Genomic DNA, 12,051 nt, shown 5'->3' on the forward strand with positions numbered 1-12,051 from the left:
TAGTGTGACTACCGCCCCGCCACACACTGTGTCTATCTCCTTCTTCGTGTTGGCTCTCTGTGTGTGTGCTCTCCGATCCCAACAAGTGGTCTCAGAGCTTGGTAGTGAGAGCATTGAGAGCTTCATCATCATTGTTGAGTGTGTTGAAAATTGTTGCTGTTTCATTGCCGTTTTTCGGTTTCGCGCACGCACGCATTTCTAAAGAGTAGAAGGTTTTTCCGAGCTTGGCATTGGAAGGTTCAGCACTCCGCGAGTATTTTCAACAGGTGTCCTGGTGTTTAACCCCCCTTTCGGAGCCATTCGTGCCATTAGAAATCCCATCCGAGCTACAGACTAGGAGCTGCGTTTTTCAGCTCTCTTTGGTAGTTTTTTGCTGCCAGAGCTTCCATAGCCATTACAGGTGCCATTGTTGTAGTGTCTTCCACTTACGTGAGCCCATAGCTCATTTGAGAGTGTGTAGCCTCTTCTTGGAGTGGCCTCATACACACAGATAGAGTGGGAGTTTTGGCGACATTGTCTTCTTCGACTATAGGTACAGGTACAGGTACAGGTACAGGTGCAGGTACAGGTACAGGTACGGGTACAGGTTACAGGGAGCTTTGGATATAGGTTTCTTCTGTGGTTACAAAATGAAGTCGCGGAGCGGAGCGTGGGTCGACTCTCTCTCTCACACACACACACAGCTTACACAGTACACAGTACACAGAGATCTGTTAGAAGGGTTATCTCCCAAATCCTTAGTATTCACAAAGAATATGTTAGTATATACAAAGAGTTAGAGGTAAGTGAGTTAGGCGGGCGGCCGGCCATATCCGCAAAAGAGGCCACTTGGGCTTTAATCCCAACAACCTCCCACTTAAAGTCCAATGTGGCACTTTAAGTAACTGTAAATCTATGAACATAAATGTACAAAGATTTACATGGCTGCCATCTATCCAATGCCCAATAACTCACGACAATGCACAAAGCCCTCTCCTGGAAGTCCCTTTGTGAGTAGATCAGCAGGATTGTCCTTGGTGTGGATCTTCAGCAGTTGTATCTGCTTGTCTTCAAGTACTTCCCTAATGAAGTGATACTTCACATCAATATGCTTAGTCTTCGAATGGAACACTGGATTCTTTGCCAATTGTATAGCACTTTGACTATCACAATATAACTCTGGCATATCTGCATTGATTCCCAAGTCTGCAACCAATCTACCAAGCCAAATAGCTTCTTTGCATGCCTCATTTGCTGCAACATACTCAGCTTCTGTAGTAGACTGCGTAACACAATCTTGTAATCGAGATCGCCATGATATGGCACCTCCAGCCAATGTAAAGACATAGCCTGATGTAGATCTCCTCTTATCCAAGTCTCCTGCATAATCTGAGTCAGTGTATCCTCTGACACTCAAATCCTGACTACCATAGCATATGCGCATACTCTTTGTATGTTTTAAGTATCTCATGATACCTTTCACTGCCTCCCAATGTTTCTTGCCGGGATTTGACATATATCTGCTAACCACTCCCACTGCAAATGCAATATCCGGACGTGTAGCAATCATTGCATACATCAAACTACCCACTGCAGACGCATATGGAATCTTATCCATTTCAGCCTTTTCTTCCTCAGACACAGGACAATCTTGTTTGCTAAGTTTCACATATGGTGGCAATGGAACACTCAATGCCTTTCCCTTCTCCATATTGAAACGTTGCAAAACCTTGTCAATATACTCTGTTTGAGATAACCAAATCAACTTCTTTGATCTGTCTCTCTCAATGCGCATACCAAGTATATGACTTGCCTCACCCGTGTCTTTCATGTCAAACGATTTTGCCATCTTTGACTTCAAAGCTGAAATTTCTTCCAAGTGCTTGCCAGCAATCAACATGTCATCCACATACAAAATAAGGATCAGCCAACTGCCATCCTTAGCCTTCTTTGTATATAGACAGTGATCGAACTCACTACGTTTGTAGCCTTGAGAAAGCATAAACTGGTGGAACTTATGGTACCATGCCCTCGGTGATTGTTTTAAGCCATAAAGACTCTTTAACAACTGGCATACCAAATGTTCCATGCCTTTCTCAACAAACCCTTCTGGCTGCTGCATGTAAATTTCCACATCTAAATCACCATGCAAGAACGCTGTCTTGACATCCATTTGGTGCAACACCAAATCCAATATAGCAACCAATGCAAGAAAGCATCTCAATGTAGTCATCTTGACCACTGGAGAGAAGACTTCATCAAAGTCAATGCCTTGTTCTTGCTTAAAGCCCTTGGCAACAAGCCTTGCTTTGTACTTTGGCTGACTATCATGAGCGGTGATCTTATACCTGTAAACCCATTTACAAGGTAGAGCCTTTTTGCCCTGTGGTAATTTAACCAACTTCCATGTCTGGTTTTTATGCAGAGCTGTCATCTCTGACTGCATGGCCAACTGCCATTTTTTCGAGTCAACCACTTGTAATGCTTCCTTGTAACAAGATGGTTCTCCGCAATCTGTGAGCATGACATAATTTAGAGATGGCACATAACGATCAGGTGGTTTGGAGACACGCTCAGAATGTCTCACCACAACTGATTCTGCCTCTCTAGCCACTATAGGCTGTTCCTGAGCCTGACCATGCTGTCTTGATGTGCTAGCACTAGGTCCATCTTCCCTGAAGACAACTCTTTTGATCTCCTCTGTCTTCTCTGGCTTAGCGTGGAACTTGGCTTCATTGAAATGCACATCATTGCTACGAATAAGCTTTCTGGACTCAGGATCCCAAAGCCGGTAACCCATCTCGCCCGATTCTCCGTAGCCAAGAAATATACACTTCTTGCTCTTTGGTTCTAACTTATTTCTGAACTCCTTAGGAATATGGCTATAAGCTTCACAACCAAAGACTCTGAGATGCTTATACGAAGGTGCCTTGCCTGTCCATAGCATCTCGGCCACTGCACTCTTATCCAGAACCCTACTAGGAGACCTGTTGATCAAATGGACTGCTGTAGCCACTGCTTCCGCCCAAAATCCATCAGGCAACTCAGCATTTGACAACATGCTTCTGACCTTCTCTTGTATGGTCCTATTCATACGTTCTGCAACCCCATTCTGTGAAGGATTATATGGTGCAGTAAGTTCCCGCTTAATCCCTTTTGCTTCACAAAAGTCTTGAAAAGCTTTGGAAACGTACTCTCCACCATTGTCAGTTCTCAAGCACTTCAGCTTCTGACCACTCTGATTCTCCACCAGCTGCAAGAATGTCTTAAAGACCTTGAGCACCTCATCCTTGTGCTTCAAGAAGTAAACCCATACTTTGCGAGAATAGTCATCTATGAATGTACAAAAGTACGCTGCTCCCCCTAGTGACAAACTAGGCATTGGTCCGCATAGGTCACTGTGTACAAGAGCTAACCGTTAGTCCCTACGATTCCTCTTTGATCTGTGCGGTTCCTGTGTTTGCTTACCATAAACACAATGCTCACAAAACTCGAAATCTTGAAATGAAAAGCCAGGCAAATAACCATAATGAGAAAGTATTTCCATTCCTCTTTTTGACATATGTCCCAACCTACGATGCCACAGTGACACACTTGGCTGCTCAATCACATTAATTACATGGTTTTTAACCTCTGAAACATGTAAAGTGTACAGAGTTCCTGACTTGCTGCCATGTGCTACAGTCATCGAACCTTTGGAGATCTTCCAAGTGCTGTTCCCAAAGACTGTCACATAACCCGCATCATCCAACTTCCCTGTACTAATCAAGCTCTTTCGGATTGCTGGAACATGTCTGACATTCTTGAGCCATAAAGAAGAGCCATTCTGAAACTTCAACTGCACATCTCCCACTCCAAGTATGTCACAAACCTGCTCATTGCCAAGTCTGACATGATCTTTAGTAGCCACATATGATGTAAACCACTCTTTGTGCGGAGAAACATGTAAAGATGCCCCTGAGTCGATAATCCAATCACTCATAGCATGTCCATCCTCTGCAGTCAAGAAAACAGAATCAAGATTGCTTGTAAGGAAGATGTCACCAGCTGCTATACCAGAATCACTGTCTGAACCAGATCCTGTGACATTCACCTCTTCAATCTTCACTGAACTCTTCTTTTCATCTTGCTCAAAACTCTTTGTTTTGCCTTTTTCTTGTTTCCACTTCGTACAGTCTCGCTTCATGTGACCCTTCTTGCCACAATGGTAGCATTCTATGTCATCCTTTGACTTCGAATCACGAGACTTACTTCGGTTTTGTGCCTTCTTACCCTTCTTTTCTTTAAACTGTTGTCTCCCTCGAACGACCAAAGCACTATTGCCTTTGCCTTTGTCAATGTTCTTCCTGTTCACTTCCTCTGTGAGCAAGCTGCCTTCTACATTGGCACTTGTAAGACCTTCTGGCGCGACAGAATTACTTAACGCTGTACGAAAAGTATCCCAACTGTCTGGCAAAGTGATTAAGAGAAACATAGCCTTCACTGAATCTGGAAAGACTATCTCCTGTGCTGTTAACTGGCTAAAAATTGTGTGAAATTCATTCAGATGATTTGACATGGCTGTCCCTTCCTTCATCTTCAAATCCACCAATTTCTTGAGCCAGTAAATCTGAGAAGCAGCACTTTGTTTCTCGTACATACCACATAGCTTTTTCCATACGCCATACGCTGTAGTCTCTTCTGCTACATTGAAGTAAACATTTTCTGCCAGTGTCAGCATGATTGTGGAACAAGCTAACTCGTCAAGCTCTTCCCACTCATCTTCAGCCATAAATTCTGGTCTCTCCCCTTTGAGCTTCAATGGCTTCACTTGTTTTTTCTGCACCAAAACCTGCCAAATCTGCTTCTTCCAGAATGGAAAGTTTGTGCCATCCAGCTTCTTTATGTTGTAAAGAGTCTCACTTTGAGAAGATGCCATATCTGCCAAACTGTTTACTCCTGAGAAAAATCCGGCAGAGTTTCCCCTGTAAACTGGCCTCTGTACACAGTAAACAAGCTATAATCAACAAGCTGAAAAACCTCTCCTCAGGAACTGTCAGTATTTTGAAAATTTTTGACAGAGTCTCCCCTGTAAACTGAGCTCTGGGAACCAAAAGATAGCTCAAGAAACAATCATAAATAGCTGACCAGTGACAAATCTAAAAAATCCCTGTAATATGCTGTCCTGTAAGCATACACTGTCTCCTCTCTGGGCGATGACAGAACCTGTATCTGTCTCAAGACTGAACCATGAACAATGCCTCAACGGCCTGACGCATAAGATGCAATCCAGTGCCTACACAAAGTCATACATCCTAAGGGATAAAAGTCGCCGAAGAGGATGCGTGTAGAGGGGAACTCCAGCAACCTAATCCACCTCACACTGGGTAACCCAGCCCCCAGTGCTTGGCTTCAAAAAACCTCACACACGACCCTCTCAGATGGCTCAGCAAACTGCCCAGAACTAGCATACATCCTATAATAGACCAATCACTGTCCTATGACCGCTGCGGCGGTCTGTCTGCTAGCGTGACTCACAACTAGCAGACCCACAATCACAGTACATCAATCTGCAATACATGCCAGTGGTGTCAAGCCGTCGTATGGCCACACCTCCCCTGGAACCTGGCAAGCACAAGAAGTAGCAATGCAGACTGCAATATATATATCTGATGATATATATGTGTACCTGGTCTATAGATGATGCTCTGAAGACGAATAAGCGATGTATGTCGATGTCGATATTGATGTCGACCACCTCCTGCTTGCCAATCTACACAAGACGGATTTCTTTGCGGCTGAAATCTATCTTCTGCTGTAGTGCTCAGAACGAAATTCTGAGGGCATCAACGGCTTCGAAAGGGGGGTAAAACCCCAGGTCGCCTGCTGGAAACACTCCCGGAACGCCGAGTGTGAATTTTCGAACTCCGGATCCAGAATCTGCCGGAAAAGTGCGCGCGCGCGCGATTGCGCAAATCCGCACTGAACCAAGGCTCTGATACCAATTGAAGTCGCGGAGCGGAGCGTGGGTCGACTCTCTCTCTCACACACACACACAGCTTACACAGTACACAGTACACAGAGATCTGTTAGAAGGGTTATCTCCCAAATCCTTAGTATTCACAAAGAATATGTTAGTATATACAAAGAGTTAGAGGTAAGTGAGTTAGGCGGGCGGCCGGCCATATCCGCAAAAGAGGCCACTTGGGCTTTAATCCCAACACAAAACATGTATTTTGACTGTGGGACAGCCATGCATATGGTTGTGGTTTGAGTGGGAGCTTCTACTCTTCTGGGCAGTCTGTTTATGCATGTTCTTGAGCTACAGGTTGACATCATCTATGTATGTTGATGGATGTGGATATGGCAGTTTGACAGACACTCTTTATGCATGATATTGTGGAGATTTGGTTCACTTATACATAGAGCGGGTTTGCTCTTGCTTGCAGTGTTGCAGTTTGAGTACGGATAGGTACTTGGTTGACAGTAGAGATTGGACTTCGTTGAGCTTGTGCATTGGTTATATGCTCACTTGGATCCATTTATGCTCACGGATTTGTGTAAGCTTGGTCAGCTTATGTCTCTATTGTGGTTATTCAGACATGGAGTATGTTTATGCCTCTATGACAGCTCATTGTTGATGCATTTTGTGGCACAGTTTGCCTAGGCCGGTTGCGTTACAGGTGTCACGGGTTTATGCATTTGTTTGTGGATTTCTACGTACGTTTTTTGACCATATTATGGGCTAATTTATACTCTATGCGTTTGCTCTTTGATTGAGCAGCAGGTGTTGTCAGATTTGCAACACTACTTTGTTGTGGCAGTTTGTTGGTTGGTTACAGGTTTCTCATTGTTGCATTCTTGTTGTAATTGGCACTAAAGAGGACACAGTTTTCAATATTGAGAAGTTGGATGGTGCTAACTTCTCATATTGGAAAGATCAGATTTGGGATGTCTTGGTACAGAAGAAACAGATTCGACCTCTAAAGTTGCAGGGAGTTAAGCCAGAGAACATGGAGAGGGATGATTGGGAGGAGTTGGATGAGATGTGCAGGTCTACCATTAGGCTTTCCCTTTCAAAGTCTGTTTATTACAATGTGAAAGATGCACAGGGTGGAGCTTATGAGCTATGGCAGCGGATTTGCGATATGTATGATAAGCATTCGGCTGCTTCTATGGTGTATTGGATTAAAAAGCTTATTGATTTGCGAATGGAGGAAGGTGCTTCCATGAATGCGCATTTGAATGAGTTCAATACAATTTTCAGCCAACTTGCTACGCAGAAAATTACGTTTGAGGACAATGTAAAAGCTATGTTTTTACTTGTCACGTTGCCTGAGTCATGGGACACATTTAGGACAGCCATAAGTAACTCGGTTCCTGCGGATGAGTTGACAAGTACTAATGTGGAGTCTAGTCTTCTCACGGAAGAGATTAATCGAAAGAATAATGCAGGTAGTAAGTCTTCTAGTGCAATGGTTGTCAGAGGCAGGACTATGGACAAGTATAAGTCCAACAGGGGTAAATCTAGAAGCAAGTCTCGTGCAGGCACAAGTAAAAAGGATGTGGAATGTTTTCATTGTGGTAGAAAAGGCCATTTCAAAAAGGATTGCTACAAGTGGAAAAGGGAAAATGGAGATGGTAAGAAGAAAGACCATGATGCTAAGGACAAGCCTAAATCCAATGTCAAGATTGAGGAGTTAAATGCAACACGGGGAGAGTGTAGCTCTCAAGATGACCATGTATGTGCTCCGACTAGTGCTACTAGTGAAGAGCTTGGTGATGTGTTGCTTGCATCCTATTTTGATGACGCTTTTCTTCTCACTCATGAGCGTAGTATGCCTATGGATTGGGTCATTGACAGTGGTGCTTCTTTTCACGTTACGCCTCATAGGTCGTGGTTTCATGACTATGATGCTTCGAGCACAGGTACTGTCAGGATTGTCGATGGGCGTTTTATGCAGATTCATGGCATTGGGGATATTCATTTGGCTATGCCAAACTCTACTACGTTTGTCTTGCAGCGTGTGCGTCATGTGCCGGCTCTTGCAAAAAGCTTGATTAGTGTGGGTCAGTTGGATTCACTTGGTTTCAATGTATCTTTTGGTGATGGAGGTTGGAAGATCACTAAGGGCAGCCTTGTTTTGGTTAAAGGTGCTAAGAGGAATACATTGTATTCCCTTTGTGTAGCTAGTGTGGCTGATCACATTGTGGGGATCACTGAGCAACCTCCTGCTTCTTTATGGCATCAGCGTTTGGGGCATATGTCACTAAAAGGTTTGAAGTTGTTGGCACATGCGGATTACATTCCCGTTTCAGATTTTGGTGGTTTTGAGTTTTGTGAGCATTGCCTTTATGGTCGACATGCTCGGTCTTCTCATAAGAAAAGTGTTCCACACAGATCTTTGGAAAAGCTAGCTTTGGTGCATAGTGATGTATGTGGGCCGATGCCCAATGCTTCTCTTGGAGGTGCTATGTACTTTGTTACGTTCATTGATGATGCTAGCAGGAAGGTATGGGCATACCCCATTCGTAAGAAGGATATGGTGTTTGATATATTTAAGCAATGGTTGGCTCTTGTTGAAAACCAATCAGGTTGTAAGTTGAAGTGCTTACGTACGGACAATGGGGGTGAATTTATGTCTCATGCTTTCACAACATTATGTGTTGAGAAGGGTATACGGCGCGAGCTTAGTGCTCCCTATACACCTCCTCAAAATGGTGTGGCAGAGCGCATGAACAGGACTATACAGGAAAAAGTCCGTAGTATGCTTTCTATGGCTGGTTTGTCAAATGGATTTTGGGCTGAAGCTGTTGCCAATTCTGTGCATTTGATAAATCGTTCACCTAGTGTTCCTTTGGGCTTCAAAGTGCCTGAAGAGGTATGGACAGGTTTGCCACCTTCGTATGGTCACCTTCGTGTTTTTGGCTGTGAAGCTTATGTACATGTACCTAAGGCAAAACGCAGCAAATTGGATCCAAAGAGCAAGAGATGTATCTTCTTGGGTTATGGTAGCTCTGGTGAGATGGGTTATCGATTGTGGGATCCTATTGACAGGAAGATTGTGCGCAGCCATGATGTTGTTTTTCATGAGGACTCTATGTATAGAGCATCACCGCAAACGGTTGAGGTTCGGCGTGTGATATTTGAGGAGGATGGTCATCGGTATGATGGTCCCATGGCTGCTCGTGGGCAGCCCATTGACCCTCAAGTGGGAGATCAGCCCTTGTTGGGAGATCATGTAGATGTGGGACAGCCAGATGCACCTCCTGCACAATCTTTGAGGCGTTCAGAGCGGCGTGCAAGACAGCCTCAGCGTTTTGTGCCTTCTATGGATTATGTATTGTTGACTGATTGCGGGGAGCCATCATGTTATGATGAGGCCATGTCTAGTGTTGACAAGCTCAAGTGGGAGCAGGCTATTCAGTCAGAGATGGATTCGTTGATCCAAAATGAAATGTGGGAGCTTACTCCTTTGCCAAAGGGTAAGAAGGCACTACCATGCAAGTGGGTTTACAAGATAAAATTGTGTTCAATGGATGCAAAGCCTAGGTACAAAGCAGGGCTTGTGGCTAAAGGATTCAAGCAACAGAAGGGCATTGATTTTGACGAGATCTTCTCCCCAGTGGTGAAGATGTCTACTTTGCGTATGTTGTTTGCTTTGGTAGCTACAGAAGACATGGAGTTGAAGCAAATGGATGTAAAGACAGCTTTCTTACATCCGGACTTGCACGAGGATTTGTACATGGAGCAACCAAGTGGGTTTGTTATTCATGGTTCAAAGAAGATGGTATGCCGGCTTCTTATGACCTTGTATGGGCTGAAGCAATCATCTCGTGAATGGTATCGTAAGTTTGATGCATTCATGAGTTCATTGGGCTATGTACGCAGTTATGAGGACCCATGCCTCTATACTCACAAGGCTGCAGATGGTAGTCTTATTGTTTTGGTTTTGTATGTGGATGACATGCTGATCCCAGGGAAGTGTATTTCTGATGTGGATGCCTTGAAACATAGGCTACATGAGACCTTTGCCATGAAAGATCTTGGGGATGCCAGTCATATTTTGGGTATGCGGATCACTCGTGATCGTTCTCGCAGGATGCTCTTTCTTAGTCAGAAAGAGTACATTGACAGGGTGCTTGAGCGTTTTCATATGGAAAGGGGGAAGGCCATTAGTACCCCGTTGCCTCCATATGTAAAACTCGGCCATGATGACTGCCCTCAGACAGATTTGGAGACTACAGAGATGTCTCAGATTCCCTATGCGTCAGCTGTTGGTTCCTTGATGTATGCCATGGTGGCTACGCGTCCAGATCTTGCTCATGCAGTTGGTGTGGTTAGCAGGTACATGTCTAACCCGGGCAAGCGTCATTGGGATGCAGTGAGAGGTATTCTCAGATACTTGAGAGGGACTTCAGAGTTGTCCCTATGTTATGGTGAGAAGGATATGTCTGTTTGCGGATATACAGATTCAGACTATGCAGGGTCAGTGGACTCGAGGAAGTCTACTAGCGGCTATGTGTTTACAGTTGCAGGTGGACCGGTTTCGTGGGCATCACGTTTACAGCCATGCGTTGCTTTGAGCACTACAAAGGCTGAATATATGGCTGCCACTGAGGCTGCCAAGGAGGCCGTATGGCTCTCACAACTAGTGGGAGATCTTGGTATGGCTGGTGATGCTCCGATTCTACATTGTGATAGCCAGAGTGCCATAGCGTTGGCACGGAATCCTGTCTTCCATGCGAAGACAAAGCACATTGAGGTGAGGTATCACTTCATACGAGAGGTGCTAGAGGACAAGCGCATAGAGCTTGTCAAGGTACACACTAACGATAACCCTGCTGATCTACTCACGAAGTCATTAGCCTCACAGCGGTTTGCACACTGCAGATCACTGATGGGTATGGCTTGACTTCTTTTGCTGTACTTTGGCCACTTTAAAGGCACACTGCCTTTAAGTGGGAGATTGTTGGGTTAAAGGTCCGTGTGCCCGGCTGCCCGTTGTTCAGCCGCCCATGTACAGCCATTCATTTACTCATTCATAATAACTATACTCATAACTACACATTGTAGTGTGAGTACCGCCCCGCCACACACTGTGTCTATCTCCTTCTTCGTGTTGGCTCTCTATGTGTGTGCTCTCCGATCCCAACACACTTTGACCTCATACTGTCTACAGACTATGTAAACAGCTATCAAACAACATTCTTTTTTAATGCAATTTCATTTTCAGTGGCTAGGTAGCCTTTGACAATTCATCATGGACATAGATAGGGTAAACAGAATCTACATGCTAGGAGTCGATCACTTTGTTTCACACCTTTCAATATATCAAATCCACACTCACAATATAACTTAATTGTATAGCTATTTGATATGTTCATCAAGAACGCGGCCACCTCAAAATAAAATAACTCAAGACATGGTGCTTGTATATACCCAACTTCAAATCAAATGAGACTAACAAATATTGCTAGTGAGCCCCCAAGTGCATTCATTGAGGGTTTTTGCACTACTTAGCTTCTCCACTCGTATATCAACAAATGCAACGATCGAAACAAAGAATACAAAAACAATGAATTGAAGTTGGCAACATGTACTCCAACTTGCATTATCTCTTGCAACATTTGCCTACCTCATTGCCACCCAATATTCAATCTGATAACTCTTACTTGTTCTACAGGCTTACAGAAAGGGATACTAGTGAATTTGGGCATTGACTTTGATGAATCAGCCGGGGCCTACCACTGGACACAAAAGCATATGAACTATTGAACACTTAGACCGCTGAAATACCACGTACAAGTTGGCCCTTGTTAACCCTCACGCACATTCCTGTCACCTACGACAGACGCCGTATTATTTATTTGGTAGAGTCAGGGACCGGGCTTGTCGGTCCAATAGAAAAAGGGTAAGAGTGATCGCCGATGAGAGGCACATTCTAACAGGAACATTCAAGGGTTAGTTGGCTAAGTATGGGCACCCAAGTGTGAATGGGACGAGCTCATATAAAAGTCACCTAAACCTAAAAATCACTTATTCTTTCATTTGTGCAATTGAAGAGTGCTCTTGCTCCATCTCCATCTTCT

The sequence above is a fragment of the Adiantum capillus-veneris genome, chromosome 4, assembly GCF_014529385.1.
Source record: "Adiantum capillus-veneris isolate H3 chromosome 4, ASM1452938v2, whole genome shotgun sequence".
Lineage (NCBI taxonomy): Eukaryota > Viridiplantae > Streptophyta > Polypodiopsida > Polypodiales > Pteridaceae > Adiantum > Adiantum capillus-veneris.